The sequence below is a fragment of the Salvelinus sp. IW2-2015 genome, linkage group LG13, assembly GCF_002910315.2.
Source record: "Salvelinus sp. IW2-2015 linkage group LG13, ASM291031v2, whole genome shotgun sequence".
Taxonomy (NCBI): domain Eukaryota; kingdom Metazoa; phylum Chordata; class Actinopteri; order Salmoniformes; family Salmonidae; genus Salvelinus; species Salvelinus sp. IW2-2015.
Window position 1 is genome coordinate 50879640 of NC_036853.1, and position 6902 is coordinate 50886541.

A 6902-nucleotide genomic window follows, 5' to 3' on the forward strand; every position below is an offset into this window, starting at 1 on the left:
TCTGTAAGCTGTTAGTGTCTTAATGACCGTTCCACAGGTGCATGTTCATTAATTGTTTATGGTTCATTGAACAAGCATGGGAAACAGTGTTTAACCCCTTTGCAATGAAGATCTGTGAAGGTATTTGGATTTTAACGAATTATCTTTGAAAGACAGGGTCCTGAAAAAGGGACGTTTCTTTTTTTGCTGAGTTTATATAGAATATACCCCAAAATAGCCTACATGTTTGCCATTGATTTAATACACAATATTTGAGGCAATACAAACGGTTCCTTTCTATCAATAAATGRCAATCCRTAAACCGCCTCACCCACTTGAACAAGTGTTGATGACTATTTATAGTAGGTGGCGGCTTAAACACCGCAGAAGAAGCTGAAATGCTATCAACAGGAAAAAAAAATTCTCACCATCCTCCATTGAGTTTTCAAACTTGTCTTTGATACTTGATAGCAGCCAGTAGCTCTGAGGTAGTGAGGAAAGTAGAGGATGGAGGGCTAAGGGTGAAGGAGCCTAAGAGGATCCCTTTGAGTAGTAGGCCAGTACAGAGTAAGGTTGGCTTCTTGGTGTTTATTGCTATGGTCATTAATTGTACCGCACAGATGGAAAGGAAATCCCAGAAGATTGAAAAGATTGAATTGGTAGTAGCAGCAGCAGAGACGTTTTTGGGTCAAGAGATTTTATTGCAGAAGAACTACAGGGGGTTTGAGAAAAGCGATTCCAGCTTCCCAGGCTGACGGCCTGGTGTCGAATCTGTTAGGGCCAAAGTAGTGGGATGGGGTTGTGGGTTTGTTTGGGATAAAGGTATATATCTAGGTGCAATTTATATTTTCCCCATTTCTCTTTTCCCTTTATTGTGAACAAAATGTGCAATGCACTTTCTGAACTGTGAAAGGCAGCAATATACAACTAAGTGTCTAGTCTGCCGGAAAACCACACGAAGAAAAAGTAGCCAGTAGCTTTTAGATAGAAAACGCCACAGGCTTTTGGAGGTAAAGAACAGTTTAATTGTCTGTATTTATCACCCCCCGACGTTCTGAAAAACAGAACAACAATACACTAGCTGCACACATTCAATATGCAGTGCCTTCAGAAAGTATTCGTACCCCTTGACTTATTCCACATTTTGTTATGTTACAGCTTGAATTCAAAATGGATTAAATATTTATTTTTTTCTCTCACCCATCTACACACAATACCCCATAATGACAAAACATGGTTTCAGAAATGTTTGCAAATTTATTGAAAATGAAATACAGAAATATCTAATTTACATAAGTATTCACACCCTTGAGTCAATACTTTGTAGAAGCACTTTTGGCTTCTGGAGTCTTTTGGAGTCTTTCTATGTATGTCTCTAAGAGCTTTCCACACCTGGATTGTACAATATTTGCCCATTATTATTTTCAAAATTTAGCCACTCAGGAACATTCACTGTCTTCTTGGTAAGCAACTCTGTGTAGATTTGGCCTTGTGTTTAGATTAGTGTCCTACTGAAAGGTGATTTCATACCCCAGTGTCTGGTGGAAAGCAGACTGAACCAGGTTTTCCTCTAGGATGTTTTCTGTGCTTAGCTCCACTCCGTTTCTATTTTATCCTGAAAAACTTCCCAGTCCTTAAAGTTCGGGTCTAGCCTAGCGTCGTCCGGGTTAGGGAGGGTTTGGCCGGTAGGGATATCCTTGTCTCATCGTGCACCAGCGACTCCTGTGGCGGGCCGGGCGCAGTGCATGCTAACCAAGGTCGCACGGTGTTTCCTCCAACACATTGGTGCGGCTGGCTTCCGGGTCGGATGCGCGCTGTGTTAAGAAGCAGTGCGGCTTGGTTGGGTTGTGTTTTGGAGGCTGCATGGCTTTTGACCTTCGTCTCTCCCGAGCCTGTACGGGAGTTGTAGCGATGAGACAAGATAGTAACTACTAACAATTGGATGCCACGAAATTGGGGTAAAAAAATAAATAAAAAGGCTTCCTTCTTTTCACTCCGTCAATTAGGTTAGTGTTGTGGAGTAACTACAATGTTGTTTATCCATCCTCAGTTTTCTCCTATCACAGCCATTAAACTCTAACTGTTTTAAAGTCACCATTGGCCTCATAGTGAAATCCTTGAGCAGTTTCCTTCCTCTCTGGCAACTCAAATCAAATCTTATTGGTCYCATACACATGTTTAGCAGATGTTATTAAGGGTGTAGCGAAATGCTTGTGTTTCTAGCTCCGACAGTGGCGCTGTTGCACCTTCTTCACCGCACTGTCTGTGTGGGTGGACCATTTCAGTTTGACAGTGATGTGTATGCCAAGAAGCTTTCCACCTTCCCCAGTCCTGAGTTAGGAAGGACACCTGTATCTTTGTAGTGACTGTGTGTATTGACACACAATTCAAAGTGTAATGAAAAACTTCACCATGCTCAAAGGAAGGCTGTAACGCAACAAAATGTGGAAAAAGTCAAGAGGTTTGAATATTTCCTGAAGGGACTGTAAATAGATGGAGCACCAATTCGCTAGCCTGGATTCTGGATCATGCATGAGAGAGTGGATCGTTCATTGGAGTCAATAGACTTCATTTGAAATGTTCAAATATGTAACCAAAGCYTTTGAACATTTTTTGTTCTCATCTGTTCATGCACCAGATTGGAATGCAAAGTTTGTTTGCTCAAGTAATTAACGTTACGGCTTTCTTCATTTGTGTGTAGTTTTACTTGTGTAATGCATTAACATAAAAAACGACAATAACGCAAGCTAGATAGCTAGCCTAGCTAGTTAACGTTACTTGGTTAGCATGCTAACGTTAGATGGCTTGCTAATGTTAGCTACTTAGCTAGCTTGAAACATGAACTTGGCAGTTGCTAGCTAGCTAAATTATGGGGAAAATTCTATTAAGTTGGCTAGTTTGCTATCCGATTGTGTCCTTAATAGCCGAGTTACGTAGCTAGCCATCTTGCTAGCTAACAACATTGACTAACATTATATGCACATTCAAAGGAGAAAAAAGCCCCTTGATTGATGTTGCAACTCTGGGTATTCATTTCAATGTGACGTTATTGTTTCAAACAGGGCCAMGAGAGAGACACTACAACAGGCCAACGGTGCCAAGTTTGGGCCGCAGACATGAAGGTAAGAACATAACTGTTACCAACTTAAATGTTTTTATAGACTGTCACAATAATTGTATATTTWAAAAAATATAGGGGGTGGGGGAGGGAAATATGTTAACATAGTAAGTCATTTCTAATACTTCTCTTGCATTTTGTAGCTTAGGTGTCTGGCTGTAATACCAATCGCCTGAAGTCGGAAGTGTGGCAGATGCTACCTTGCCACGGATGAGGGTCCAGATTCAGGTCACCCGTTACCTGAAAGGGGCCTCCGATTGTGAAGGCAGGATGTGGCGGCACACAGGAGAGAGGAATCTGCTGTAGTGAGAGTCAAGTTTCGGACCACCTGTTTCAAAGCCAGCCTCTACCACAATATAACCACAATACTGTTCCAACAGTTGATCCCTGGGCTGACTTCTGCAACATACCACACACTTACCATTTATTTTAATATTCTGTACACACTGAAATTACTTTGTAGTGTACATTATCATAGTATAGTACCCTCAAACACAAATGTCCCACTACACCTGATTTCCCACTAATGCTGATTTATAGGCCTAGCCCACTTCTAGGACAAAGAACAAAACTGTTACTGTCATTCACCAGTGTAAAAAAACATTTCTGGGGTTAATTGAAATTGACCAAAAAAAATTATACAAATATACTTAATCAAAATGAATTAAAGTAGTTTCAGTGATTTGTTAATTTAATATTACCCCAACATTTTAGAATAAATCCAATTTAATATGTTGCTCAAAATGTAAGTATCTTTATTAAGATAACCAAAGAGAGACTGAATGTAGTGATTTAATTTACTCAATTGTAATCATATTTCTAAAAAACGTAATTTATGTTCTTGCAACAACTTGCCAAGTGACTCCATTTTTCCAGGATTGTGGGTAATTCAAAAATGTTTTACTTYATGATTATTTACATTTTAGTCATTTAGCAGATGTAACGGATGTGAAATGGCTAGCTAGTTAGCGGGTACGCGCTAGGTAGCGTTTCAATCAGTTACGTCACTTGCTCTGAGACTTAAGTAGGGTTTCCCCTTGCTCTGCAAGGGCTGCGGCCTTTGTGGAGCGATGGGTAACGATGCTTCGGGGCGACCGTTGTTGATGTGTGCAGAGGGTCCCTGGTTCGCGCCCGTCGGGGCGAGGGGACGCCATAAAGTTATACTGTTACATTGATGCTGTTGACCGGATCACTGGTTGCTGCGGAAAAGGAGGAGGTTGAAAGGGGGGTGAGTGTAACGGATGTGAAATGGCTAGCTAGTTAGCGGGTACGCGCTAGTAGCGTTTCAATCAGTTACGTCACTTGCTCTGAGACTTAGTAGGGTTTCCCCTTGCTCTGCAAGGGCCGCGGCTTTGTGGAGCGATGGGTAACGACGCTTCGTGGGTGTCAGTTGTTGATGTGTGCAGAGGGTCCCTGGTTTCGCGCGAGGGGACGGTTTAAAGTTATACTGTTACACAGACACTGCTATCCAGAGCAGCTTACAGTTAGTGCATTTATCTCAGGCATAGTAAGTACATTTTCCTCAATAAAGTAGTTATCAGCAGTCAAGTGTGAGTGTGAATTCGATAAAAGGCTAGGGGTGGGGGTGGGGGGGTGCTGTGGTATTATTGAAGATACTCTCTGAAGAGGTAGGGTCTCAGACGTTTTTCGGAAGATGGGCAGGGACTCTGCTGTCCTAGCGTCAGGGGGAAGCTTGTTCCACCATTGGGGTGCCAGGACAGAGAAGAGCTTTGACTGGACTGAGTGGGAGCTGACCTCCCGTAGAGGTGGGAGGGCCAAGAGACCAGAGGTGTCTGAGTGCTCGGGTTGGGGTGTAGGGTTTGAGCATAGCCTGGAGGTAGGGAGGGACAGTTCCCCTTGCTGCTCTGTAGGCAAGCACCATGGTCTTGTAGTGGATGCGAGCTTCGACTGGAAGAGTGGAGTGTGCGGAGGAGTGGGGCGACATGGGAGAACTTGGGATGGTTGAACACCAATCGGGCTGCTGCGTTCTGCATCAGTTGCAGGGTTTTAATGGCACAAGTGGGGAGCCCAGCCAACAGCAAGTCGAGAGAGATGTCAGGTTTAGGACCTGCCCCCGCTTCCTGTGTGAGGTCAGGTCGCACTCTATGGATGTTGTAGAGCGTGAACCTGCAGGAGCGAGTCACTGCTTTGTTTGCAGAGAACGACAGAGTGTTGTCCAGGATCAAGCCAAGGTTCTTTGCACTCTGGGATGGGGACACAGTGGAGTTGTCAACCATGATGGAAAAGTCTTGGAGCGGGCAGGCCTTCCCTGGGAGGAAGAGCTGCTCCGTCTTGTTGAGGTTGAGCTTGAGGTAGTGGGCCGACATCCAAGCTGAGATGTCCACCAGGCACGCAGAGATGCGTGTCAGCACCTGGGTGTCAGAAGGGGGTAAAGAGAAAAGTGATTGAGTGTCGTCCACATAGCAAAGATAGGTGAGACCATGTGAGGATATGACGGAGCCGAGTGACTTGGTGTACAGAGAGAAGAAGAGAGGGCCTAGAACCGAGCCCTGGGGGACACCAGTAGTGAGAGCAGGAGAGGAGGGTCCAATGGTTCACCGTGTCAAAGGCAGCAGATAGATCTAAGAGGATGAGAACAGAGCAGAGATAGTCAGCTTTGGCAGTTTGGAGAGCCTCCATAACGCAGAGGAGAACAATCTCAGGTGAGTGACCCATTTTGAAGACTGACTGGTTAGGGTCAATAAAATAGTTTTGAGAGAGATAAGAGAGTTGGTCATAGACAGCATGCTCAAGTGTTTTGGAAAGAAAAGAAAMAAGAGATACCAGTCTATAGTTTTTGACGTCAGAGTGGTTGAGTGTTGGTTTCTTGAGGAGGGGAGTGACTCTGGCCATCTTGAAGTCAGTGGTCAGGGATTTGTTGATGAGGGAAGTGAGGAATGGAAGAAGGTTTTCAGAGAAGGTCTGGAGAAGGGAGGAGATGGGGTCGAGCGGGTAGGTACTCGGGCAACCGGACATGACCCATCGCAGGATTTAATCTGGAATGCATGTTTGAAGAAAGAAAGTATATTTCTATATCAGTATTAAGCAGRGTGTTATGCCATGCGGTGTAATGGATCTTGATGAATGGATATSAAAACTGTCAGGTAAATTGTCATTTAATGATGAGATGGATACATTAGCGTAAAATTGAGTGTAAAAGGTAACTTTGTATTTAATACACCACTTTGAAAGTAAAAATACAATTTTTACTGCGGTTTCTGATAGTTTTTCATCATTGTTGCAATCATAAAGGTTATAAAATACAAATATTTTAAAGTATTTTGGGGTAACACGGGAAGCCATGACCCAAAACGTCAATACAGGTGAATGCATTTTCACCATTGACCTATTGGGGGTGATGAAATGGACCTATATCAGGTTTTGTTCAGRGTGAAAAACTATACAAGTGTGCCAATTTCCACGCTTCTATACTAAATCGAACAATATGGTCTTTTTTGGGAGCTTATCTACTGTACTATAACCTCATTGTCCTCTCATAGATTGTTAGTTCCTTTTGCATCCCTTTGATATGTTAAGTAAAAATTGMGCACCCATATTGAATTTTTAAAACCTGTTATATTCAATGCAGTGCCCTTTAATATAGACCACATGGAGAATTCAATAAATCAGATTTCTAATATGAATAAAGACTTACTAAACTGCCAAAATTCAGAATTTTGACATGTCCCTCTTTGCACCCTCTGTGACATCCAGGAAGATTTTAACCCACTTAACCCCAAAATGTCTCCAAGTTTATCATCAATGTAAGTCCTAGTTAGGCTGTTGCTTTGACAAAGTAATTTCT